Consider the following 18,359-nt stretch of genomic DNA (forward strand, 5'->3'; position numbering starts at 1 on the left):
GCTGATGACTCAGCATCCATCAACCTCTGGAGAAATATAGAACAAAAAGGCACGAAAACCATGAGTTTGTTGGCATACTTGTAAAATAATAAATATACATAGTTGTCAAAAGTTTGTTGGCGTACTTGCAAAATAATAAATACACATAGCTGTCAAAGTGATGATTAATACTTTACATTGTGTATTTTGCTGGCAACAGCCACAGTCCATGAACTTTACATTTTAGAAAAACTGGGCCTACAGGATTGCTGACTCATCAGTTAAGCCATTGATATTTGAAGTGACACTGTCATTAGGTCTTTTCTGCCCTTGTTTTTTTTTTGTTTTTTGTTTGTCATCAGAGTCTTTAGTAGTGAGCTATGCCATATACCACTTCAGCAGCATAATTTAAAAGATTGTATTTTGCCCTAGGTTAATTAAGATTACTGCAATCCAAATTCTGAAGTCAAATATGTTGACAGATGATTTGCACTCCTCCCTGCCTTCAGAGGGAATTATATTTTTTGCAATAATCAAGTTAGTACAGCATTTCCCACACATCTGCAGAATGGTGGAAATTCAATCTGTGAACTTGGTGATCAGTGTTTAAAAGCAGTCTCAGATATTCAGTTGGAAGGAGCATCAGGGAAAGACAAAGAATTATGGGATTACTGTTTTAGTTGACGGGTAATATTTTGTCTGGAGTACAAGGGGCAGAAAGCTGAGACTAGATATCCTCTACCCTGTACCTGGGTAAATATCTTAATGATAAGTAGATGCTTCACATTACTGACAAATCTTCCTCTGTGCAAAAGTTAAAAAATAAAATAGCCATTTAATTTACTTATTATGAAAATCAATGAAGGCCACCATGAATTTTAAAAGGGCAGCTTGAGAATCCTGTTAGTTAAATGGGTCTGTATTGTAGATCAGTGTGTATCTTGAATTTAGTCAGCCACTGTAGCTAGATCAGTGCATGATCAGTGCCATTTTGTACAGTCAGTCAAAGTGAATGCAGACATGAATGGAAATGTACATGCGAGTGTGTTTGAAGTAGCGAGTGAATCAGTTAGCTTAAGTAAATGTTCCAGTTACAGTTCCTGATGTGTTTATGTACAATAAATATCTTGAACCCATACACCACTTCATCGTCTATTTTGAATACATGATACAAGTGGCATGGTGTCAGAATGGGATCCGAAACTGCTTCAGCTTACTAGCCATGAGGCCTGAAGTTAAAAGTGGAGAAATATACAGGAGTGAACTCGGAAACAGGTAATTGGTTATTAGAGGTACTTAAGCTCATTTAAATGATTTTTTTAGTTGCAGAATGTGTGGCGAAACATTCAAAACCATCAAAATAATTAAAGAGATAAATGAAATGTCTGAAATAGTGACATATTGATAAAAGTATTCAAAATACAGAAATGTTCAAAATAATTTCCTAAGTGTTTAAAATGCATGAAAAAGATAAAATGACAGAATTTCTTCACAATGTACTACTTTTTCACATTAACTACAGCTATTAAAAGTATCCGAAGATTCTGGAATATTCGCAGTGTTTGCAGTGTTAAAATGAACCCATTTCAGAGAGATTGTTTTGCTGTTGAACATAATTATAAGTGCCTGGTCTATGCCTATATTTAAACAAATGTTGTTGCTGTTAAGGCACAAGGATTTCACAGACCTGGACCGCTGGTGTTTGATAACAATATTGCTGAGAACTAGTGAGTGTTTGAGCAAGAATATGATATTTTCATAGAGGCTGCATTTTCTGATAAAGATGAACGTACAAAAGCCTTCATACTTCTTAGTTTAGCTGACTTGGAAGCCATTGAGAGAGAATGTTCATTTGTGTATGCACCTGCTGTGTATGCAGAGGAGGGGGAAACTGCCATATTGTGATACAGGTTGAAACACAAGAAGAGCCTGAGTGCTTAAAGCATTAATTTACAGAAATGTGTAACCCTCAAATGAATATTACAGTGGAAAGGCATATGTTTTATGCAAGAAATTAAAAGCATGGTGAAAATATAGCAGCATATATTACTGACTTGAGAAATAAAGCTAAAACGCGCAGATTTGGTGATTTACAAGATGAGTCGATAAAAGATAAGGTTGGGTGTGGTGTTAATAATGATGCAGTGAGAAAGATTTTGCTTTGAGACAGTGATTTAACATTAAGAAAAGCCATAGAGATTTGTCAAATACATGAACTAACAGAAAAGCACACAAATATTCTAAAGAATGAGAAAAGTATGCTTGCAGTATCTAACAGAGTGAATGTTGATCATCTACAACATAAGATTGGGTGCAAATGGAGATACAAACTGAAGGGTGTGGCAGCTTCCAGCTTTAACCATAAACTGAATGGCACCATGATAAACAATCTTATTTTTAATTGTTGTAATTGTGAAGGCAGCCATGAACCTAAATGAGAGAAGTGCTTAGCTTTTGAGCAGCAATGTCACAAATGTAAAAAGTGGAATAATTTCAAAAGGCTTTGTAAGTCTCAAGCACCACATTCTTTTATTAAAAGAGAGCATCCGAAGAAGCAAGTAGATCAAATACAGAGCTGTGAGCAAACTTTTTATGTTGATAGTGTCTCTGTGATTGATGAAACAGTTAACACAGTAGACTATCAGCTGGCAGCAAAGAACAAAATATTTTGTACTGTATGAGTTAATGGGAAACCTGTAAAGCTTAAAGCAGACACTGGGTCCAAGTGCAGTGTTATATCAGCACAAATGTTTGCCAAAGTAAGAGCTATTGAGAAACTTGATTCAGCAAAGTGTGCAAAACTAGTTGCTTATGGTGGTGAAGAGATCCAAACTGATGGCACAGTAGTTCTCATATACTATTCTGCTGGGAACAGCTATGACTTACAGTTTTACATGGTCAAAAGACACGTGCACTCACTGTTAGGCCTCAAAGATAGTTTGAGAATGGGACTGATTTAATTTAATAAAGAGGTCCACCATTTAAGCATGAACAACAATGATAGTTTTACACAGACCATTTTTTGTGAATATGCTGATATTTTCAAAGATGAGCTTGGTAAACGTCTAGTCACATATTCTATGAAGTTAAACCATGAAGTAAGCCCAGTTGTCAGACCAGCATGGAAGATTCCAGTGCAGAGCAAAGTAAAAGCAAAACTAGACAAAATGGTGAATTTGAACCAACCAAATGGGTATCCTCCATGGTCATAGCTCAAAAGAAAAGCTCTGATGATATTTAAATATGTATTGATCCGAGAGACTTAAACAAAGCGCTTAAACGTCCTTGTCATCCAATGCGCACAGTAGAAGTAGCTGGTCTAATGCCAAATGCCACTATTTTTTTAGTCTTAGATGCAAAAACTTCATTTTGACAAATTTTGCTGGCTCACAAATCTTCATTGTTAACCAGTTTCAGTACATCATTTGGAAGATACAGATTTTTTGAGAATGCTATTTGCGATAAATTCTGCCAGTGAGGTATTTCAACATGCAATGGAGAAGAAATTTTTTTCTGGTTATCCATCTGCTATTATAGTAGATGACATTACTGTAGGGGAGGCAATGATGAAGACAAACATGACAGAAACCTAAGGAAAGTTCTAAACCATGCACGTGAAGTCAGTCTTAAACTTAATTCTCAAAAATGCAAATTCAAACTGAAAGAAGTTATTTAATTTTACCAGTCCTGGCTTACAACCAGATCCATCTAAGCAAGCAGCACTTGTTGAGATGCCAGTTCCAGAAAACATCACCTCTTTGCAATGTTTTCTTGGTATGGGGTATGGTCAACTATTTAGGAAAGTTCATCCCAGTCTTGAGTGAGCTTTCAGCACCACTATGTGAGCTGACACGCAAAAATGTAAACTGGTCTTGTGTGGAACAACACCAAAGAGCATTTGATATTCTGAAACGGAAAATTGCCAGCCCACCCTCATTAAGATATTATGATGTTTACAAACCTTAACTCTTTTGTGTGATGCTTCAAAGTATGGTCTTGGTGCAGCATGTTTTCTGGAAGGCATACCAGTATTCCAGAACTTTTCAAAGCGAGATAAATTATGCACAAATAGAAAAAGAGCTTTTGTCAGTAGTGTTCACATGTTCGAAGTTCAGTGATTATATTTATGGAAGACCTGTCCAAACAGAGACTGATGACCAACATCAGGTGACAGTTCTGAAAAAGCCAATACATACTGCCCCAGCATGCCTGTAACGCACGATGTTAAAATTGCAAAAGTACAATTTCAATATTGTCTACACCAAAGGCAAATATCTATACCTGGCTGATGCTTTGTCACAAGCACTCAGACAAATAACAGAGTAACATGAAAACAAGAAAGCAGACTTTGAAATCATGGATGTCAGAAATGTTTCGTCTTTACGTCTCAATGAGCATAGAAATTACATAGCCTCAGATGGCTAGATATACAGCAGTATTTTCCTAACCGAGAAGAGCTCATGATGGACGATGGAATCATCATGAATGGTCTTAAAGTGGCAATTCCTAAAGCACTGCAACAGGAATATATTAACATTTTGCGTTGTGGTCATCTGGGTACCTGATTCAAGCAAAAGAAGGGCAGGAGACATAGTATTTTGGCCTTCTATGCCAAAAGATATAGCGAAGGAAACTCTCTTTTATTTATTTATTTATTTTATTTTACATTTGTTGACCGTGAGTGTCTGGCTGAGCTATTACTCTTTTTCAGTGGAGGCCCGGGGAGAAAAGCTCCAAAAATATACAATGCAATAAAATAGCAATACAGATACATTTCAATAAAAATAGCAATAGAGAATTTTGGTAGTTAAAATACGTAAGCTACATACATATATATTGTTGACAGATAAAATAGTACTATAAACAAAAAGAAGAATGTTAAAAAAGTAGAATAAGCTTTATGTTTTGGTTTAAAAACAGAGTTGAGTAAATATAAGGTTTTGTATGCAGAGTAGCAGAAATGTAAAAGGTTACATAAGAATTTCGGGTAGCAGAGTATAGAAGAAGCTTTGGAGGTTGCATAGGAAGCATAGGGTGAAGTAGTTAATGGTAAGTTTTAGTAAGTTAGTTTGACTGTACTATAAAAGGCATGTAATAATCAGGGAAGATGAGTACAATGGCAGGACCAGTGTTTTTTAAAGTGGTCTTTGGTTGCTAGCTTAAATTGTTTGGGGTGAGTCAGGAACCTTATTTCTAGTGGGAGTTTGTTCCATGCAATAGAGGAATGGTAGCTATATAAGTTGCACCCTGTGTTGGATTTGGGTTTATGGATTTTTGGTAGGTCTTGGGTTCAGCTTTGGAGAAGTCTGGTAGGGGAGTAGTGATAGATGAGAGAGTAGATAGACTTGGCAGAAATCAGGCTGATATAGGATAGAGTGTATGATTTGGAGTTGAGATTGTAGGAACAGGTGAGGTAGTTTGGGGCAGTTCAGGTATTTTAGGGAGAGACAGTGGTGAGATTTACATGTTTGTTGAGCTGGAAATCTAGCTACTTTATGGTAGGTTGATTCTAATTTAGTAAGTAGAGAGGAGTTCAGATTCGTGAGTATTTGGGAACAATAGGTTAAGCATGGTAGAAGGTAGGCATGGGTAAGAGAAATCCTAGCTTCAGTAGTTAGGAATTTGTTGTTCATGCACAGTAGTCCTAGCTTTTGGTGGGGTTTTTCTTTATACAATTGTTAATGTGAAGATCAAATTTTAGTTGGTCGTCAATGGTAATGCCAAGGAGTTTTGTGCTAGTTTCAACTTCTATAGGAGTATTGTTTAGGAACCTTATGGAGAAGGAAACTTTAATGTGGTTTACAGGTTTAGGTAGAAAGAGTAGTACTTTTGTTTTCTTAGGGTTGAGGATGAGATGATTATTAATGAGCCATGTCTCTACTGAGTTGAAAAATGTCTGGGTTTTTGTTAGCAATTCTAAAGGGGAATTAGCAATAGTTATGACTGTAGAGTCATACGCGTATTGGACAATGTTAGAATGAGGACAAGTGGAGTGGAGTGAGTTGGTGAAGATATTAAAGAGTAGAGGTCCATGAATGGAGCCTTGGGAACATTACTTCTTACTGAGAGAGGGGTAGATAGCGCTGAGTCTCGTACTGACTGTAGCCTATCAGAGAGATAACTAGAGAACCATGCAACTATAGCAGGGGAGATGTTTAGGTCTACAAGTTTACTAAGTAGCAGAGTGTGTGAGACAGTGTTAAAATCCTTAGAAAGGTCAAGGAATCGACAGGATATGAGATTGTGATCATCTATAGACAGGGCTAAGGTGTTGAGAAATGATAGTAGAGCTGTGGTTGTACTATGCTTGGGACTGAAGCCGTGCTGTGTTGGAGTGAGAAGTTTTTCTTGTAAGAGATAATGCATAACTTGTTTGTACACATTTCTCAGGGATTTTGGAGGGAGGGGGAGAGGATAGCAATAGGTCTGAAATTAGATATTTCTGCGGAGTTACCTCCTTTATGAATAAGAAAAGTGTAAAACTGTTTCCAGATAGAAGGAACTTTAGACTCAGAGATGGAGCGATTGATTAGTATAGGTACAGGCATAGCAAGGGAGTGTGCAGCAATCCAGAGAAAGTAAGAAGGAATATTGTCTGCTGATACAGAGCATGGATTGAGCTTTGAGAGTAGAGTTCTGATATAGTCAGTGGAGACAGTTTTGAGAGAGAAGGAGTTTACGAAGATAGTGGTTGAGCGGTGTATAGGGAGGTTTGAAGTGTTGTTTGAGAGGTTGGGGTTAAATAGTTTGGAAATGGATTTGATGAAGTAGGTGTTGAAGGTATTGGCAGTTTCTTCAGGTGACTTGTCAGGACATGGGTTTGGTGAAGTTGGGTTACCTGGATGTAGTATTTGGTTTATAGCATTCCAGACTTTTTTTGGATCAGATTTTAATGTCTTTGGGGGATTATAATAAAAGTCTATTTTGTCTTTGTTGATAAGTTTTTTGTCTGATTTCTAAGTTCTTTATACTTTAGGAGGTCAGCTGGAAGTTTGGTTTGTACCCATGTTTTCCGTGCCCTATCTCTGGATTTCATAAGGGTGCAGGTGTTTTTTGTTGGCCAGGGTGAAATGTTTGCCTTTAGCATGCCTCTAGCATGTTCAGTTTGCAATAGTACTAAATTGGACCAACAAAAAGAACCACTTCATTTAAACCAGATTCCTGAATTACCATGGTCAACGGTTGCTACTGATATTTTCAAATGGAATGGTCAGCATTATCTCGTGTCAGTAGACTCTTATTCAAATTGGTTTGAAATTGACCTTCTTCCTAACTTGACATCCAGCATAGTTATCACAAAGTTGAAGAGACATTTTTCTGTCCATGGTAGTCCGCACAAAGTCATTTCTGACAATGCTGCACAGTTTACAAGTCAACAATTCAAGAAATATGCTGAGTCTTGGGACTTTGTCCATGTTACTAGTAGTCCTGAGTATCCACAGTCTAATGGATTAGCTGAGTGTGCAGTTCAAAGAGCAAAATATTTGTTGGAGAAATCCAAGAGAGAGATGGTACAGATGTTTCTTTAACTTACTCAATCTCAGAAACATTCACTTGCTCAGAGATTAATGTCCAGACAGACAAGAATAACTTTACTGATCAGTAGACAATTGTTAATACCAAATTTGAAAAACAACAAAATGGTCAAATCTCAACTTTTGAAGAAATGTCAGTCACAAAAGTTGCACTATCACAAGTCCAGCAAACCTCTTTAGACCATTAAGACAAGGAGAGATTGTGAGAATGCAAACATCTAAAATATATGACTGAGTGGGTATTGTCAAAAATCTTTGTGCAGAACCAAGACCTTATATCATACAATCTGAATAATGGATTTCAGAAGGAATTGAAGACATATACTTCCAGTCTCCGAACCAGTGATGTACCAGATTGCCTGTGTCAAAGACTGCATTTCTCTACACTTGTCCTAATTCCAGAGAACAGTGTACTTTTTTCAAGTAACCCTGATGTAACCCCTGAAGTTCCAGTTGAGAAAGAATTCCTAGGGACTACACTATCCCTGTTGCTAAGCCCAGTCATAATTTTTATGTGACCAGATTGGGTAGAATTTCCAGATCCAATTCGAAATACACAGCGACTTGGACTTGAATTAATTTGTTGAAATGTTGAAGTGATATCTAGCATGGCTGACAAAGTTTGCAGATGACTGCAAACTGGGCGCCGTAGTTGAAAACACATCCGACACAGATATCCTTCAGAAGGGTCTCACAGAAACGGATAACTGGTGCCAGAGCCATGGCCTAAAGTTAAATGCCAAGAAATGCATAGTCATACCCTTCGGGAAAAATAAGGTTACCCCTAGCTACCATATAGGAGGAAATCCCCTGATCACAGAAGAAGTTATCAGGGACCTGGGAACCCAGGTGGACAGTAGCCTTTCATTCGACACCCATATTGCTAAAGTAGTTAGGAAGACCTTCTACATTGCCCACCTTATCATGAAGGGATTCACATCTAGATCAAGGGAAGTCATAGTCTCCCTATACTCATCACTCATCAGACCAATGATCGAGTACAATGCCCCATTCGAATGTATCTGACCCGACACTTGCAGCAGCTGGAGAGGCCACAAAAGTTCCTCACCAAAAGGATAAAGGGTCTCAAAAATCTGTCTTATGCTGCCCGACTGAAAGAACTCCAGTTATATTCAGTTGCTTACCGCTTGCTCAGAGGTGACCTATGCCTGACATACAAGGCCATGTCAAACCCAGATTTGATGAACATGCTTCATCTCAAAAAATCTAGATCCCTCAGAGCCACAAGGGCGGGAGAATTAAACCTCGACATGGTTATTAATAGGACGTGCTGGAGGGATAGATTCATCACCCAAAGACTCCCTATGCTGTGGAACAAAATCCCGGTTTATGTGAGGCAGAGCACCTCGCTGGCCTTGTTCAAGAGGAATCTTGACCAATGGATGGGGGATCGCAGATACACCCCAGGGGTTACCTCAGTGTCACTGCTCGACAGAGGCACAGCAAAATAATGGGCATAGTTTCTCCAAACTAAAGGGGTGGCGTAAGCTATAAAACTATGGGCTAGGCTTATAAATGCCCTCGGGCAGATAGCCTAGTATGAACCTATGAACCCATGAACCTATAAAATGTTTTGTTCTCCTATTGCATGTCAAGCAAATTAAAGAGAGAGGATGTAGATCAGTGTGTATCTTGAACCTAGTCAGTCACTGTAGCTAGAAAGCACATGCATATAAGTTACTGAGCATGTGCAAGATCAGTGCCATTTTGTAAATTCAGTCAGAGTGAATGCAGATGTGACTGGAGATGCACATGTGAGTGTGATGGAAGTAATGAGTGAATCAGTTAGCTTAAATACATGTTCCTGTTACATTTTCTTATGTTTATGTACAATAAATATTTTGAACCCATAAACTGCTTCGTCGTCTCTTTTGAATACACGAGACAAGCGAGATCTATGACTCAAAACAGTTTGCAGATTGAGAATGTCATACCTGAATTACTGTCAGAAGTTCTCATCAGCAGTCCATTTATTTATGTAGTTAGCAAGATAGTGCAAGCAAGTAGGTGGTCGGACCACAAGGGCCATTTTAAGCTACAACATACATGCAACAAAATAACAAAGAAAACACAGTTCAGTAGTGTACTGACATATAAAGAGAAGGCGACAACCATAGATATGAAACACTTTTTTGAAATTCTGTAATTAACAAAAAACAGAAGTTAGAGGAGCATTATACAAAAAAATAAAAGGATGCCTCCCATCAGGCATGAACATTTGAACGTTCAGTATATATTGCAGAGTTAATCGTCTTCTTTTTTTTTTCCTGGTTAGGGGTCGCCACAGCGGATCACCTGTCCACTCATGATTAGCAGTGAAGTTTTACGGTGTTGAGTTGCCAGCCCAGCACCCAACCTTCCACAGAAGGCACACACACATGCATATTGCAGAGTTAATGATACCTGGTAATACCAACTTTGGATATTGGATGTTCTAAATATAATCCTGAGTGTATTATTAAAGACTCTGTGGTTGGTTCAGGGGATTAAGGCTACAAGCTGTTAATGAGCTGCTTATGGTGGTTTAGAATTTGATTCCCCCATCTTCCATCAGCCGACTATATGACCTTGAGCAAGTCACTTAACTGGGAAGTGGTTTGCAGATTAGAATCTACCTTGGTCTCCTGGACTGACTGCCTAGAAACTACCTGTGAGACTCTGAAGATTAAGATACCTCACCACGGTGCATGCAATCTATAACTGAATGTTGAGGTGTTTCTTGAATGCATTTTGAAAGACAAGTAGTTCCTTAACTGGGGGTAAGTACTGAGAACAATTTTGTGTTGAATATAATACCTTTCTTGACAGGAGAAAGTTAAAATAGTAGTATTTAGCAAAATCTTCAGCAGTCATGAAGTTAAAATGAACTTGACTTTTTTTTGTTTACAAAAGCAAGAGGTTTTACACAGCCTATAGATACTTATGTTACTAAGCCAAAGGCTGAATCTGGTGAGTTTCATGACTCACTAATAAGTGATGGAATTGCTTCTGGTATAAGAAATGAAGGAACAAAGAGCCTGTTTTTTAAAAGTGATGGGCTTGAACTTATCAAAAGCTTGGAATGCATTTAGAGTAAGTGAAATTACATGTAGGACACATGGAGAATATCGCACTGTGTCGGAATGAAATTGGAATAGTCACATTTGTTTTGTATTCAACTCCTATGTTTTGTCAAACTATATATTTATTTCAGTGAGGTCAGAGGGTTCCTATTAAATAAACGAACGTTCAAAATTTCGAATGCCACTCTATTGACAGCTTGTCGAAAAGGCCAAATCCAGAAAACACGGAACAATGATTTTTTTCCTAAGGAAAAAAAATCACTGGGCCGTTTTCGGGACTTTGCTGTTTCCTCCACTGTGGTGCAATCTTGGAGTTGGTATATTTAAGTAGGGGGGATGTGGGGGCACAGCACCCCACATCAGGGGGTGAGGGAGGGCAAAGCCCCACTTTATTTTACTTTTGTCTTTTCTTTTCTTTCTTTTTTTTTTTGTTTACGGACCAGTAATTTTTTTTTCCCTAGGAAAAAAATCGCTGTTCCGTCTGTTCGAGATTTGGATGTTTCAACAGTTAGTTGTCAATATTTATTTAATAGGGAAGCAGTCAGAGAACTGTTGCAGGTAAGGAATTTTCTTCTTATTCCCAAGGTTGCATGACTCGTTGGTCAGGTCTGACCATAAGCTAATTACCTTTGACATCCACATCCCTCCCCCACCCCCCAGTAAGGAAACCTCCGTAAAAAATTTCTCCAAAGCCAACTTCATGCTACTCAAGTCAGAAGTGACAAACTTCATGACACCCATGCAGATGGGAACTGAAAGTTCGACTGCTGAATCATACACTAAGGCACTGTATGAGCACATCCACTCGTGCATGAATCGTGCCATCCCAAAAAAAGGAAGCCAATCTGGTGGTCCCCTGCCATAAACAAACTTTACAACAACAAAAAGAAACTGTTGCAGAAAAGAAGAAAATCCCAGGATGCAAAAAACTCCCTTACCAGCCTCAGTAAGAAGCTGAGATCCCTCATAAAATCCTCCAAAGCTAGTTACAAAAATAAAATTGCCAAAGATTCCAAAGAAACCACAAGGCATTCTATAGCTATGTCAAGAATCTAAATGGCAATGCTCAGATCTACTTTGAGCTACAACAGAATGGCATTAAATATACTGATCCCAAGGATATTGCCAATATCCTGGCAGAGCGATTCAGTGCCAGATTCACCCCCCTCTCACCCCCTAAAGGGTCCATCTTAATATCGAAAGATTGCCAGATTCTGGTAATAATGGCCACACAGGTAAAAACTGCATTCTCCAAAGCTAAGAATACAGCATCTATGGGACCAGACGACATCCTGGACTGCGTACTACATGAACTACAAAATGAAGTGGGACCTCACCTAAGTGTCAGGTTTAATCATAGCCTCACCTCAGGCTTCGTGTCCACTGAGTGGCGCACAGCTACAGTTATCCCACTTCACAAGGGGGGATCCACCTTGGATCCTGGGAACTACCACCCCATCAGTCTGACAAGCCTGATCTGCAAAGCCATGGAATGTATTATCATGGAATTTATAAACAAAGACATTGGCAACCTTCAGACACTGGACCCCACCCAGTTTGGGTTAGTGAAGGGCCAATCTTGTCTCCTGAACCTGACTGACTTCTTCGAATCAGTCTCCAGAGCTGTGGACAAGGGTAAGGTGGTCCACACACCTATCTGGACCTTCCCAAGGCCTTCAACATTATCCCCCACTCTGGAATCATAAATAAACTTACTAAGCTGGGCATTAATCCCTACATCACTCGATGAGTTGCCAATTGGCTTACTGACAGAATTCACACTGTAAAAGTAGCTGACTCCAAATCCAGCTCCAGACAAGTGACAAGTGGTGTACCTCAGGGTTCAGTCCTGGGACCGCTCTTGTTTGGCATCTACTACTCTGAAGTACAGGCCAACACTAAGGGACTCTGGCTAACAAATTTCACAGATGACTGCAAACTGGGAGCTATGACTGAATCCACAAATGATGTGGATATTCTACAAAAGGGCCTTACAGAAACAGATGCTTGGCGCCAGAGCCATGGGCTCAAACTCAGTGCCAAGAAATGTATAGTTATCCCCTTTGGGAAAAACATGTATCCATGAATTACCACATAGGTGGCAGTACACTAAACACTGAAAGTGTGATAACAGATGTAGGGACACAGGTGGACAGTGGTCTCACCTTTGATAACCACATCGCCACAACAGTCAGGAAATCCTTCTATGTAGCACACCTCATCACTAAGGGCTTTTCATCCAGAAAAAAGGAGGTCATCATCCCACTGTACTCATCCCTCATTAGACCCATTATAGAATACAATGCCTTGTTTGGTATGTACCTCTCAAGACATCTGCAACAACTGGAAAGGCCGCAGAAATACCTCACTAAAAGAATCACAGGCCTAAAGCAGATGCCCTATGCTGACCATCTAAAAAACCTCCAGCTATACTCTGTTGCATATCATCTACTCAGAGGCAATCTCTGCTTAACATACAAGGCCATGTCAAACCTAGAGCTGTTGGACATGCTACACTTAAAGAAATCCCAATCCATCAGAGCCACACGCTCCAGGGATCTAAACCTTGTCATCACAATGAACAAAACATGTTGGTGGGATAGGTTCCTGACCCAGAGACTCCCCAGACTCTGGAATAGACTACCCATACATGTCAAGCAGAGCGCCTCTTTGACCCTCTTCAAAAGGAACCTTGACGATTGGATGGAAGATAGGAAATTCACCCCAGGAATCATGTCAGTCACCCTGCTAGACAGGGGTCCAGGGAAGTAAATATTGTGGAAAGAAATAGCCAGGGAATTGTTATGGCTAGGCTTATACAGGCCCTAGGGCCGATAGCCTACTACCAACCTATGAACCTATGAAGTTAGTACATTTATATATGGAGGTGTTCTGGAGGTGCAGGAAGATATGCACCTGCTGATTTGTCATTCCAATGACTTAAACTGCACTGTTGACTTAAACTACTTAGGACATTATCAAAACTTATCATTACACTGTATAACTATAAATTCATATAGAGTTAAAAGAATTACCTGAGGAAATGTGTAAAATAAAATATCAGTCATATAAAAGGGCAAAGATTATAACAATAATAAAGACAAGAAGAGCCATGAGGTAGCTAGAAAATGTCATGTAGTTGATATTCAAGTGTCAGGTAGTAGGTGTGGCAATAAGCAGAAGAGGAAGCTCTGTCCAGTTTTTAATCAGTTGTTCAGAATCTATGCATCTATAATGAATAATCACTAGGACTATATGGTGTGGGTATTAAGATCACTTGGCACTTAGACCTTTTCAGATTGCTTGGCTCTCATCATGTATTTCTCCATTAAGTTCTCTAGTTCTTTCATTGTGAAATATGAACACACACCCTTGTAAAATATGTTAAAAGTCAGAGAGAGATGTAGAGCAAAAAGCTAGAATTTTGATAGGCCGGGGACCAAAGTCCTGCAGTTCCAGTCTTCTAGAAGCTGGACTCACTTCTTACAGCTCTATCATTATGGTAAATTCATAGTGAATACATAACATTCATACCTGTTAAGGAGTGTTCCATCTCAAGTAACCATTAGGCTATTGGAACAGAATATGTAGTAACCATCCATTCAATGGTAGTCCTGGTTTTGAAAACATTCCTTTACAATGGCAGCCCCAAAGCACTACTGTGCAAGGGAAGTAATGTCTAGTTTATAGTGTTTGGCAAGGTGTTCTGTGTGGACCAGATTTCTGCAGTGCAAATATGACATTTTACAGAAAACGACACAGAAACAACCATAGCCAGAGGGGACTGGTACTGGGGGCCAAGGGAAAAGGTGTGCCTTCTTTAAGGTACCAACAGTTTCTAGAGTCTATAAATCCCTTACGCAGTGTAACTTTTGAGATTTTGATACCTGCTCTTTGAGGGACATATGAGATGAGCATCTGGGTACTGTTTCTAAAGGGTTATGTTCTGTTTATGTAAAAGTGCAACTGTTTGTGTATATCCATGCTGTTAAGCAGGTACTTGCCTTTATTGATATAAGATGGGAAATGTTCTGGTAAGTTTATGGACTGGTTGAAGTTAGAATCCACCTTATAGGTCCTTCAGAAAATGGAAAATATGAGATTTGTTTAAAAAAAGGTTTTAATGCACAATCCACAAACTGCATAGACACATAAACGCACTTGTAGCACCAGCGTTTTCGTCTCTTCTCATAAAGACTTCATCAGATGACCTAGAATAATATTTTACCCTTTATATAATCCCTCACAGATATGAATAAACAATCACATTATGTAATGAAAAATGTTAAAAACAATCACTTCCTTTAGGAAAACAGTGTTATATGAAACCTTAAATTGCACAAAGAAATAAACCTTACTTAAAAACATACAATTACATAGTAATTGTAATAAGTGGACTGGTTGAAGTTATTATCTATGGATAACTTCAGCATATAGGAAGGATTTGCCCTCAGCATCAACCTTTATTTGCAGAATGTTCAGTAAGGAGGTTTGACAACTAAAGGTTGTAGTTCTGAAATTCTACTTGCTGGGGTGGCGGCCTCTTTCCATAACTCATACTAGAGGTTTGCCTTCACTGCTGGTGTTGGGGTGAATATATGAGCTCTCTAGAATAAAGTAGAGGTCCTGAGGGGAACAGAATCTCTTTCTTGGGGGTGGGGTCTTAACTAAAACATACCTTTAAGAAAGACTTTGCTGTACTTCAGTGATGTTACAAATGTGGATACAATGTACCCATGGAAGCCTGATGTTGCTGAAAAATGCACTTTAATCTAGGAGTATCTGAGACCCTTGCCAAGCATTTTTGACAGTTATTTGAGTATCACGTCTAGTGGAGCTGACTGTGTGTCCAAGTTATTTTATTATGTGAAGAGTTGCACCCATTTGTCATTGTAGCATTTCTCCTCTGGGGGAATACTTTTGCAAAGGTTTTAGTATCTTGACTTTCTTGTGGATTGTTTCCAACATTAAGAATTTGAAAAAAAAACATGATGTTAGCTTCAGGATATTGATTTCTAGGTCTGGGTGGAGCTTCCCTGACAGGTAAGAGAGCAGTTTTCTGAATGGTATGAATCACTGAGGACCATCAAGGAGATAAGGAGTATCTGATGTGGCCAGAATGGTGGGAAGGTTATTAAGATTATCTCACTGTGATACAGGTTTTCTTTCTGAAATACTTTGATTAGTAACACTGTCTTTGGGAAAACATATTGTAGACTTTATTTCCAGTGCAGCATCCTTTGCTTGCTATTCTTCTAATGGGGTGAGGGAGAAAAACAGGCACCATTTCACATTTAACAGAGAGGCAAACAGATCTATCACTAGTTGGCCCCAAATGTAAATGACGTTTTTCACTGTCATGTGTTCAGGGACCATTAGTGTTTGTGGAAAAAGCCATCTGCTGAGACTATCTACTACGATATTTATCTTTCCTGTGATGCGGACTGCTTTAAAGGAGAGGTTGTTGGCTGTTTCCCATTGTGGAAGTTTTGAAACTTCTCTTCATAGGAAATATAAATGTGTGTCCCTTTGATTCCTGATGTACCAGACAAGCACTGTATTGTTTAAGTGAATGTCCATGGATCCTTGTGGGGTCTGGTCTAACAACTTTTTCAAAGTCATTCTCGTTGCCTTAAATTCTAACACATCAGTCTAGACATGGATTCTTTGGAACCAAAATCCTTGTCATATCTGGCCCTGGAAATGCCCTCTCCCCACCCCCCCCAATCTAAAGCAGGCACATATTTTGTAACTGGGCAGTTATGATGCAGATGTCAGAAAGGATTCCTAAAAGCAAGCTGACAAATGGATTCAGACTAAGAAGGAATTTGCATTTCTAATGTAATGGGATAATGAATGCTCATGTTGGTTACACTGCAGGTACAGTCACCTTTGCAATGGTCTCATATACCATCTAGCATGAAGCACCATGCAAGTATGCAAGTATGGTTAGCATTTATCCTGTGCCCTGAGACAAGAGTCCTCTGTGCAATGTGAAGATTGCAGGAATTCCCTGAGGATGGTTTGCAGTGACTGTATTCTCTTAGCCAGCAGGAAGGCTATGCATACCGAGATGTCCAGCATTCAGTCCAGAAATGTGATATGTCAGTTAGGCTGCAGCTATGATTTGGTGACATTCAAGCTGTGATTTCTAAGTTATCTTTACTAGGCAGCTGTGAATCATGCGGAGTATTTCAAGGACTAGAAATGGATTTGTGAGAAACAAACAGAAAACTTTATCAGCCATACCTAATTGTACCTGATTCAGTCACAGCATTTAACAAACATGTTAGAAAGGAAAATTGCAAGGTTTATCTGCTCATAGTAAGCTTGCAGCTTTTAAATCCATGGGGCAATATAAGAGAGATGCAGGAACAGGGTTATTATTCTTTCATCATAATCCAGGTGAAGTTAGGCAGATGTATGCCTCCATTCAACTCTACATTCCAGTAGCAGTTGTAGGAATACCCTCCTCTGCTCCGTTAAGTTAATATAAACAACTCTGAACTACTAAATGAATAGCAGCATGGATTCTGAAATGCATACAACACCTTTAACTACTGTCACAGAAACAAATTATTGTAACATTAATGAAGGCCTCATAACTGCAGGAATATTTGTGGACATGATAAAAGCATTTTAAACTTCTGACCACAATATTCTACTGCAGAAACTTAAAAAGTACTATTCTGATGATAATACAATAACATGGTTTCAAAACTACCTTTCAAACAGGACATTCCAGGTACATTGTAACAATCAATACTCTGCAAATGGAATTCTAAGCATAAGAGTCCCCCAAGGCTCTGTACTTGAACCCTCATTTTTCTCCCCTTTTATAAATGACCTAACTAATGGCCTTCCCCAATTGTATGTGATCCTTTATGCTAATGACACCCTACTGCTGGAATTCAACAATAGTCACCCAAAATTGCAAACACAAGCACAAGACAGTTTCTCTGCATTATGTCAGTGGTTAAACATATGGTTAACTCATGCAAGGCAAATATAATGTTGTTTGCCTCAACTGAGAAACTAAGAACCTTACCCACATTTTTTCTACTGACAGATTAACTCTATTCCAAATGTTAATGAATACAAATATTTATGGCTAGTAGATGACCAATGCCTTTCATTCACTCCATATGCAGATATTTCAGCACAAAAAGTCATGAATCATCCTGAGCTTTGTTATAAGATCAGTTGCTTATTAATTCCATTATCCTGACTGGTCACTGCAAAGAATGTCCTTCTACTGAAAATAAAATGTTGCTTATCATTAATTAGTTTACATATCGTTTACATGACAGAGAGACTTCAGTTAACAGAAAATAACATAATGACGAGTGTTCGCACTTCTGTGGTATAATAAAAGAAGCAAAATGGCTACAAATAACAAATAGAGCATTATTTCTTTTCAGCTCATACTTCCAAAAATTAATAAACTAGACTATTGCCCCTATTAAGAACAAACTGTCAATAAAATAATATGCAAATCATTAAGGGGTACACAAGAGGATAGCATGACACTAGACAGACCTCACTTTAAAACTATTGTAGGAGAAAAAACTGGACCATCTTTCTGGAACAGACTCCTAACTGAAATCAGATATTTTGATACATTGACTAATTTAAAAAAAGTCCTTTGATAGTATCTAACCAAGAAAGCTACTTGTACCTGTTTTAGAGACTACTATTTAACTATTCCAATATAAACTGTTTTAGAGACTACTATTTAAGTATTCCAATATAAACTGTTTTA

Source organism: Protopterus annectens, chromosome 14.part0 (assembly GCF_019279795.1).
Source record: "Protopterus annectens isolate FY-2018-M chromosome 14.part0, PAN1.0, whole genome shotgun sequence".
Lineage (NCBI taxonomy): Eukaryota > Metazoa > Chordata > Ceratodontiformes > Protopteridae > Protopterus > Protopterus annectens.